General features: G+C 37.7%; 1 long non-coding RNA gene across 1 annotated transcript in view; it reads right to left on the reverse strand.

Moving 5' to 3' along the window:
• Positions 1-1,827, reverse strand: part of LOC117403560 (uncharacterized) — a 17,769-nt gene extending 15,942 nt beyond the window's left edge. The window contains exons 1-2 of the long non-coding RNA XR_004544587.3: positions 1,501-1,827; positions 563-671 (exon numbers count right to left, since the gene is read on the reverse strand). This is a non-coding gene — a long non-coding RNA (uncharacterized LOC117403560). The remainder of the gene's footprint in view (positions 1-562; positions 672-1,500) is intronic.
• Between the last annotated feature and the right edge of the window lie 7,761 nt (positions 1,828-9,588).

Consider the following 9,588-nt stretch of genomic DNA (forward strand, 5'->3'; position numbering starts at 1 on the left):
GAAACATCATATGTAATTGACAAACCCAGGACCGGAAGACCCAAAAATCTGTCTAACAAGGATGAGCAATACTTGAAGATAATATCTTTAAGGAATAGAAAGAAGACAAGCGTTGAATTGACACAGAACTGTCAGGAGGCACAGGTGTCGCTGTCCATCAAATCAACAGTATGAAGGTCACTCCTGATATCAGGACTAAAAGGATGTGTTGTAGTAAGAATACCTCTGTTTAGAAAGGGGACAAGACTAAAAGGCTCAAATATGCACAAGAACACAGAAATTGGACTATGGAACAATGGTCAAAGGTGCTTTGGACTGCTGATGGATGCTCATCTCTCTGCTCTGTGGCAGGGGGCTGTTGCCGTATAGAAGTTACATTCTGCTAGTTAAACACTAGCAGGACAGGGAATTGGTGGGCATGAAACCACAACCTCACCATGTCACATCTGATTATGAAAACACTAAAGAAACCACCAAAGTCCATGTGTCTGTCTATGTGATGTACAGTAGCTTCATTTTTAGGAAAGGTCAATGACCAGATTGTTGTGTGTTTTTAACTGACCCTTTTCAGATGACACAATCCTCTGCATCCCTTGTCTTCCACTATCAATCACCAGCTGTGTCTGGTTCCACATGGTCTGATCACAGTCGCACTGAAACGTCTGTTTTTCCTAAAAGATGATGACATAATTCGCATAATATTTTATTAGAAATTAATTTAGTCTCCGAGACAGATCTGCCTTTTCATAGTGAACAGAATCCCAACTATTATAAAAGAAAAGAAACATCCTTGAAGGCATATCTGCCTCTGAGGCGAAAGGGTTTTACAAACCCATCCTTGACTTCATCTTTGCAGTTTCAGAACACACTCCTCTCAACCCCATTGTTACTAGCTCTGTTACAATTATCAACCGACTGCTTATGACAGTCGATTCCAGCACGTCACATGGACCAGCACATTTGCCTGGACAGATGGTTTACACACACAGTACACCTGCCGGTTAATGTTTTTTTTTTTTTTTTTTTTTTATTGCATGTCGCAGCAAAGCCTCTGCCTTTACTTTAAATAAATCCAGTAGATAAATAGGATTGTACTTGTGCCCCTCTTTTCACTGAACGCTATGCTCCAACTGCATACTGTAGTTTGTTAAAGCCTGGAGAACGTCAGGGATTGGAGATGTGGGACAGATGGGTATGAGAATGTTTCATTGTGTTAATTGGAGCTACCCTACATACTGCATTGTTCTAATTGCTCTGTTCTAATTTGGACTGGATTTAAAATAATAATAATAATAATAATAATAATAATAATAATAATAATAATAATAATAATTAGGGACGGGCATCGATAAGAAAATTGTACTTCGATGTCGTGCAAGTATTTTGATATCGATAATATCGAAGTCTTACAAAACAAAGAAAAATATAATAACACAAATGCAATATGAAACATATATACATATAGACGTTAACAGATATTTACGAAAAGCAATAACTTACTTTAACTTAGTGGTATTTTGCTTCACAATATCCATGGAGAAAAATAAGGTCTTGTTATATTGTTTTACTATTCCATGCCATCATCAGCCACCTCAAGACTGAAATTGTTCTATACTTCACTGCGCAGGATAGCCAATCCTGATGTAATTTAATCTGCTCTGCATATAAATGCACGACACATCTAAAAGCATTAATTACCGTGTCATGCTGAATGTTGCATTATTTTGAGATGTGTCTTGGTGTTTTAAAAGTACATCTCATTTAAAATACCGAAAGTTCACATTTTAAAAATACATTAATAACAGTGTAAATTATCGCCTGCAAAAAAATGCAATGAACCACAATGACGCATGCGCATCTCACAATAATCCCAATAGTGCTTAATGCAGCATGCAAATAGCATTCGGAACCTGTGAGTACGTTCCGAATGGAAGAAAAAAAAGTTATATACATATATCAAATTATGTAAACCGATGTTCCTGTTTATTATGTTTTTAGTTTGTTTTTAGGTGTGTATCCCTTTAAAAAAAAAAAATTCTTAATTAGTTGATGTGCGCACTTTTTGAAAACAGGTTATAGTTTCCGGTGGTAAGGGATTGGCCGGTGAAACAGGTGAAGAAAGGGGAGTAGAGCATATGAGGTTGCGGATTTGTTGTTTTTCTAGATTTATAGTTATTGAATGTTTGAAATACATTTGTTAATTAGATTCTTATAAAAAGAAAAATGCCAATCAAAATTGCTAGATGCGGTTAGTGTCTGCTCTGCGTAGTGTTTAATACCGGACTCAAGACCACCTCAGGGGAGTCTCTAGTCTGGTTCTGGATCGCATCAGGTAGTGCGGTTTATCAGAAGTGTTGACGCTGTAATACCGAACTACGTATTTCGTGTATCTTCCAATATCCCAAAATGCTTTCTGGTATGTGTTGGCATATGGACATTACAAATACAATACTCAGAACAGGTGCCTGAAGGAGTTGAGACGACTATCAATACCGTACAATTTCTGAGGCTTGTTTTAAAATGGTAGATCATGGAGCGACGTGATCCGATCTGAAATCAAGGCACAGGAGCGATGAAATTGGTCAAAGAGAACTCCAGAGTTCAAAACGAAATGCACACTTTATGATGAAATGTACATTTTGTTTTGAAGAAACAAAGCCATAACGTTCATGCAAAGAAACGTTATGTAACGGGTTATAATTTGCGCTGCTAGGAACTGTAACTGGACTGTTTTAATAGTGTTTGTACACATTACGCCCAAAACATGAAACGTTACTTTTAGTGTGGATGCTTTGAGCTGGATTAATTAAAACGTTTTTGAGTACTGTTCGTGAGATCGGTTATGTTATGTTGACAGGGCCAAAGTTTCTGGGTGAGCTGGGCCAGGTTCATTTTAAATAAGTTAAACATATAAGCACCCAATATATTTTATTGTCTATAAACTTTTTATAAACGTTTTATTTATTTATTTATTTTAATTAGTGTTCCTAATTATTTTACCCTCGATTTTCTCCCCAATTTGGAATGTCAGGGGATCCGACGGTTCAGTGGGTGTCCTCTCATCCCAGCCAGCTTCCTCTTTTACACCCAGGAACTCGAGAGCGGATGTCAGCGAGCTACCAGCCTCTGGAGAACAAAGGCCAGCCCTGCAGGTGATGTTCCGAGCTCTCTGGACGCCTGACCGACAGGGTTTGCTGTAGAGCGATGAGGAGAAACAGTTCCTGCCGGTTTTGCCTCTGTACCCCACAGGAACGCCAAAGCGATGCTACCTTCGGAATGGCAAGATAAGATGTATTGGGACTGTCTGAAATCTGGCATTTTGATTGACTGAGAGCGGCTTCATGATGTATAATTAATATTATTTGTGCATCTATTGTTAAGAGTCTACATCCCAATATTTCAGATATGCTTTACCTTTCTTCATAGACATTGAGGAAGCTTATAAAATTAAAGCCAAAAACACAACAACTTGCGATGACAGGTGGCAGGCCATTTGTCATGACAAATAAAACAGGTGCGGACTGTTAGAAATAATACAGATTTATTGTGTGGAGGATAATAGATTTGTATGCAGCAACAGATTATTTAGGTGTATGTTGAAAAGGAACATGGAAACCGTGGAGGAAGAAATGTTGGTGTAATCATAATGTAGAGTTCGTTCTGACTTGCTTCATCAGCAAATCAAGATGCGTGAGGTGCAGCTGGTCATTCACATTTCACCAAGGTGTCAGTGTAAAAGTTACAAAGATGAATGTATGCACTGTCGATGATGCCAACGTGTATATTCATAGAGAAATCCATCAGGCTTCTCATGTCCTTATACAGTGTTAGTCTGCTACTGCAGTTTGGATCCCACAAATCATGCAGCCTTGAGATATATTACAAAAGTTATAGTACTCATCATTATGTGTTATATAGTACTCATCATTGTGTGTTATATGGTTTGGTTGGCTGGACCTCTTTGGCTTTGGTTGAAGGTTGAAGCCCTGGTATATATTTTTTTTTATACAAGGCTATACTATACTATACTGAATAATTTACAGTCGCTTGTAGTAACTACAGTCTTAGATTGCACTCATTTTTGTATTTTACGGTTTCTAAAGTGCGTACTGAGGCTGCTAAAAAATAATTTGCCTATTTTGCTCCATGGTCTTGGAATGACTTACAGTCTAAACTTACGTTGCAGTTCCAAATAGCTTTAGTACAATTCAAGAGTATGCTGCATGATTATTTAATTGAGGTGTGCTTGTTTTAAGTAGTTGATTACACCTGTATTGATTGTCACTAACTGATTGTTTATTGTATTGAGTCTGACTTGTCTGTGTTTTTAAAGTATTTTATTTCTGTATTTGTATTTCTGTATTTCTGTATTGTAATATGTTTTATTGTATTGCTGCTACCTTTCTTGGCTCGGACTCACTTGCAAAATAGATTTTAATCTCAATGTGATTTCCTAGTAAAATAAAGGTTTAATAATAATATAATTCCCATTCCAGAAACTGACTAAAAGGTAATACATATATTTAGTAAATATTATTATCTTTTTTGGGGGGATTATAATTGAACCACGCTTGGAAATAAGTTTTTTTTTGTTTGTCTGAGTGACATGACGTATAGCATAACTTTACACTTATAATAATAAAAAAACCATTTAAATTAGCCCAGTACCACGATTTTTACAATATTCTTAAGAAATAAAAATACATTATTTAATAATTATTATTTATATTTCATACAACAACAAAAAATCACATTAACAAAACTGTACAGCTCTGCTGTGTGCCTGCGTGTACTATTCACCATGCACACAGTGCTGTGCAGTGATCATGTCATGTGACTATATGCAATCTAGGCGGGAAATTAAAATACTACCACTGTAAACAAGAAAATGGATGTCTCTAAAAAGACTGAAAATGTGTCTGCAACAGTTCACGTAATGCAGAATCCAGCAGGAGTTTTACACAGTGATGGAGGTAAGCTCTTCTGTACATCCTGCAACGTTACTGTAGATCACTACCAAGAATCAGCTGTTGACAGGCATTTAGATTCAAGTATTCACTGAAAGAGAAAGGTGGAAATCCAGAACAGAATTGCGACTGCTTTACTTGCAAAGAAACAAAAAACGGTGATTTCCATGTTCCAAAAGTCCATTAAAAACTGTGAAGCATGAAACATTAAATTTTGACCTGACAGAGGCGTTTGTTTGCGCAAATATCCCTCTTGAAAATTTGGACAACCAAAGGTTACGTAACTTCTTCAGACTGAGTGTAGCAAATGGTGGAGTGATTCCTTCATCAGCCCAGCTGAGACATGAATACTTACCTAAAGTTGCCGAGTGTCACAAGCAGGAGATTATGGAATTGGTAAAACAGTCTGGTTGCTTGTCAGTGGTCACTGACGAGTTGACTGATGCCCAAGATCAGTATGGGTTACACATTGTATTTGTTTTGCAAGACCTAAATGGTGAACATGCATCTGACGTACAAGAACTGAAAGCTGTCCTTGCAGATACACTTTACCCACAGGCTGTTAATTACAACACAGTTTCACAAGCTATTGTAAAGTGCTTGACTAACTTTGACATTGATTTTGATGTCGGTGCATTTATCTCTGTATTTGATTTTTAAGAAAATAATAACCTGTACACATAATTTATAAAATAGTTCCAGGCGCATTCCACAAAATACGATACTTTACCCGTGACACTGCCGTGAATTTTAAAGAAAATTTCTGCGATTTTCACAGGGCCTTACATATAAATACCATTAAGTGGGAACATCTCTGTGAGTATAATGCCTGGCTAGAGTGGTTGTATCTCCCGCTATTTGGATAATTTGATAGACCCCAGTAAGTCTGAGTGAGGGTCCTCCTCATTGACTAGCCATTATAATGCTTTTGTTACACTTGCGATCAAAAGACACCAGTATCACTATGAACTTTCATTGAAGGCCCAGATCTTCAACAGCTCTGCTTTTTTTCATCACGTCTAACGTGTTGTGAGTCTTTTTATTTCTGTCCAGTCTGATGTCAACACCTCCGGGGCCTGCACTAATGTGACAGACCTGCATGGCCTCCACTAACACCAATCCTCATACCTTCCATAAACCAGCTTGGACTTGACTGTTTAATTCAAATGCACCTACCCTGTTTACTAAAGAGGAGGCGGGTATGGAAATCAGTGTAATCCACACTCCCTTCAAACTTACTGCTCCCAAGCATGGGAGTCATTATCAAGGGGTTCTTTTAAGTGTTATAACCTAAGTCTGACAGAGACAGGTGCTGACACAAGGAGATAATTGGAAATGTAAGCATGAATAGAAGTAGGTTCAGAACATGGGTCCGTATGGTTCTAAAACTGCTTCAACTAGAACCCTGGTTCAGGTCTACTCCAGTAAGGAAGGAGCAGTCAATCTAGATTGAATGGCCACCAATACTGAAATATAACAATCACAAATTATATTTCAAAGGACACAGGGCTTCGGTGTAAAGGTGTGTCATTTCAAATGAGTTAAGTATTCGTTTTAAGATAAAACTGAAATTGAAATCATGGACAAAATAATTGTTTACAGTCAGGTAATTTTCTTGTCATGTTTTAAGGACTAATGAAAACATATACGTGTGTCCGGTATGACCACTGAAGCATGGAGATGGGTACTGCCACAGACAATTTGACAAGAAAATCAGCGCAAACAGGACTTGAACCACACTCCCCTGACTCACCCAGCTCTCCAAGCAGTGGTGCTTTTACTAGGTGAGCCACAAACTAAAAAAAAAAAAAAAAACTCATCATTTGTCAGATGACAGTAAAAGGTCCATTCCTACTATGGGAACTTGACTCAATGGTGAGAATAGACGTGACTCTGAAGCAGTCAGGATGTTTGTACCGAAGCCTCTGAGTAATTGAAGAATGAATGTCAGCACAGCAGGCTTTACCCAGAGAACACCTGCGGTTAACCCCTTACACCATGGAGACTCAGAACCAGAAAATCTAAAAGAAAGAACAGCCGCAACAACTCAACCCACCTTAGCTGATGACCCCTCAAACAAATTGCATAGTTATAAAAATGTGAAGGAGAAGCTAGTTGCACTTATAGACTGATACAACAGGGGGGGGGGTTCGTTAGAACCATCCTAATTAGCATGGCTTACGCTACTTGACAGGACTCGGTTCTCACATCTCCATACCAACGCTGCTGTCCTGTGCTTTAATGAGCCCAAACATATCTCCTAAATCAAGAGACACACACACACACACCAGCTTTCAAGCACCTTTCATTCTGCCTAGTTCCTCCAAAAGAATGGTATGTCATATTCAGTCACTGGCACTCCTATTCAGTCTTAGCTGGTCAGGCGCTCTGTGAAAACTGTGCTTCTTTGAAAGAATCTCCCCCTACCACTATATTAACTCACATAAACTCTTCAGCTGACTTTAATTTCCTATTTAGTACAAATTAATAGCCCCATGCTCTAATGTGGACACAATGGAACACAGATTCAGAGGGGAATGGGAAGGTCATCGGGAGGTTGCCCAGATTGATGCTTCCATTCAGTTTGACCTCCTGGTGAACTTTGCCTAAACTGTAGATTTCCGCTGCTCCAACAACAAGCCCACAGTCTAGTTTGTGAGGATGACAGAATTGTGGGAGTGAAATATTTTGGACTCCGAACAGATGCTCTTAACAACAGACAAGTTGCAGTTCAGGGCTGAGGTCCTCACTGAGCTAATGTTGTCCTATCCTTTGACCATTCCAGGGCATGGGGAGATGCGAAGATAAAGCGCAGGACTGTATACAGCGATTATGGAAGAAAACTAAAGTTCTAGGGTCTGTAAACGTCTTCAACTGAACTAGAGTCGACCTAAACCATGGTTTCAAAAACTACTGTACAAGAACCCAAACTAAAAACCTTAAAGGAAAAAGCATCTATGGGACATTTTCCTAATATTACATTTCTTACCAGTTTAATATTATGTTCTTAAGGCTGCCCCTTTGTAAACTTCATTGTTTAGTTTGGTTTTACTAATATAACTTTAGAAAATCCATACACTATAAATCAACACTGTGTGTCATTGATCTCTGGGTTTTGTGATGCCAGTCGCTTAGTAACAAGTCCATTAATAAATAAACTATCCTTGTTTTGCACAGATACTGGAAGTGCATGTATTTATCTTTTCATACTTGCCATACTTGGAAAAGGACACTATAGGAAAAAGGTACGTGAAGTACCGAGTTCACCTACCTTTTTCAAATTACGATTTATAGCCTACCTTCATGATTCAACTGCACAGCAATATTATAAAAAAAAAAAACAAAAAAAAAAGCATTTTAGAAAATATTGAGCAGTTTTATTGCCAAAATAAATAGTTAGTTTGTTTGTGTAAGTTACCTGTAGATGTGCAGGAAGTCAGAAAGCTACGTAAATTAGCCAGGTTTTTTACCGAAAATTCCGAAAATTCCTACTACTTACCAAATAAATAAAAAAATGCCAAGAGCGTTTAAACATTTAAACTAACTAGCATGTCATATGAACACTTTCAGCACTATACAACTTTACAGAAGGCACCATAGGATAACTTCCGTCTCACAGATCAGTTCATTGGTCTGCAGTTGTGTGGGGATGATCTCCCCTAGGCCTGCATATAGCTCTGCAGTTAAAGCACCATCAGTACTGTATAAGTCCGTTCTCACAGATCATTAATCCCATGGACCATTACTCTGATTAAGTTATATTCAATATAATGGTTAACAAGAAAGAAGACTAAAACAAATGTGTAACTACTGCTTATTATAATTCTTGTAAGAAAGAATTCCTGATAAAGAGATCTGATTATGGTTTATGAAACTGGTGATTTCAATCATTAACAATATTGAAAATAGAGTACAGTGGAGACTCAATATTGTACAGGTAGCATATAGCTCAAAAGAAAGCACCTCAGTAATATATCATGTAGAAAGTGAATCAGGAACGTGAGTTAATGGGGAACTCAGTTCTAGTTAACTATTGTAGGTGTGAACTGTACAAGCTCATAGAACTACTAAACACATTAGTCACATTGGTTACCTGCAAGTTAAAAAAATCTATTAACAGCTTGTAGTATCAGTTTTATTTAAACATTTGTGCTGTACAGTTTCACAGGATTAAATAGCAATAAAGAATGATCTGGTCTGTAACTGAATCTACAATCTGAAGACAGTAAAAGGACTCAACATACCTTCTCATTCCACAAGCAATATTTCCTAAACTATATTTAAAAATAATCACTTTAAAATAGCATTCATTTCCCAATTAACCCCATTCTCTGAAGTTGATGTGGGCACAGCTGCATAGTTTAACAGCACCCCAGGAGGACTGTGTTCTTAGTTCTCCAGGGAAAGTAGAATGTAATTTGTGAGTCAACATGGTACAGGCATTTACTTAAGGACTGGCTTGTACTTGGATGGGTCCTCAGTGAAACACAGGTTTATCTGCCTAGGAACAAAATTATTATTTCCAGAACCAGGAATTTTCATTCACCCTGAAAGAAAACCTTTCTTACCACTGTATTACTTTAGTCTGGGGGTAATATATGTATAGTTAATTATTATGTTG

Source organism: Acipenser ruthenus, chromosome 1 (assembly GCF_902713425.1).
Source record: "Acipenser ruthenus chromosome 1, fAciRut3.2 maternal haplotype, whole genome shotgun sequence".
Classification (NCBI taxonomy): domain Eukaryota; kingdom Metazoa; phylum Chordata; class Actinopteri; order Acipenseriformes; family Acipenseridae; genus Acipenser; species Acipenser ruthenus.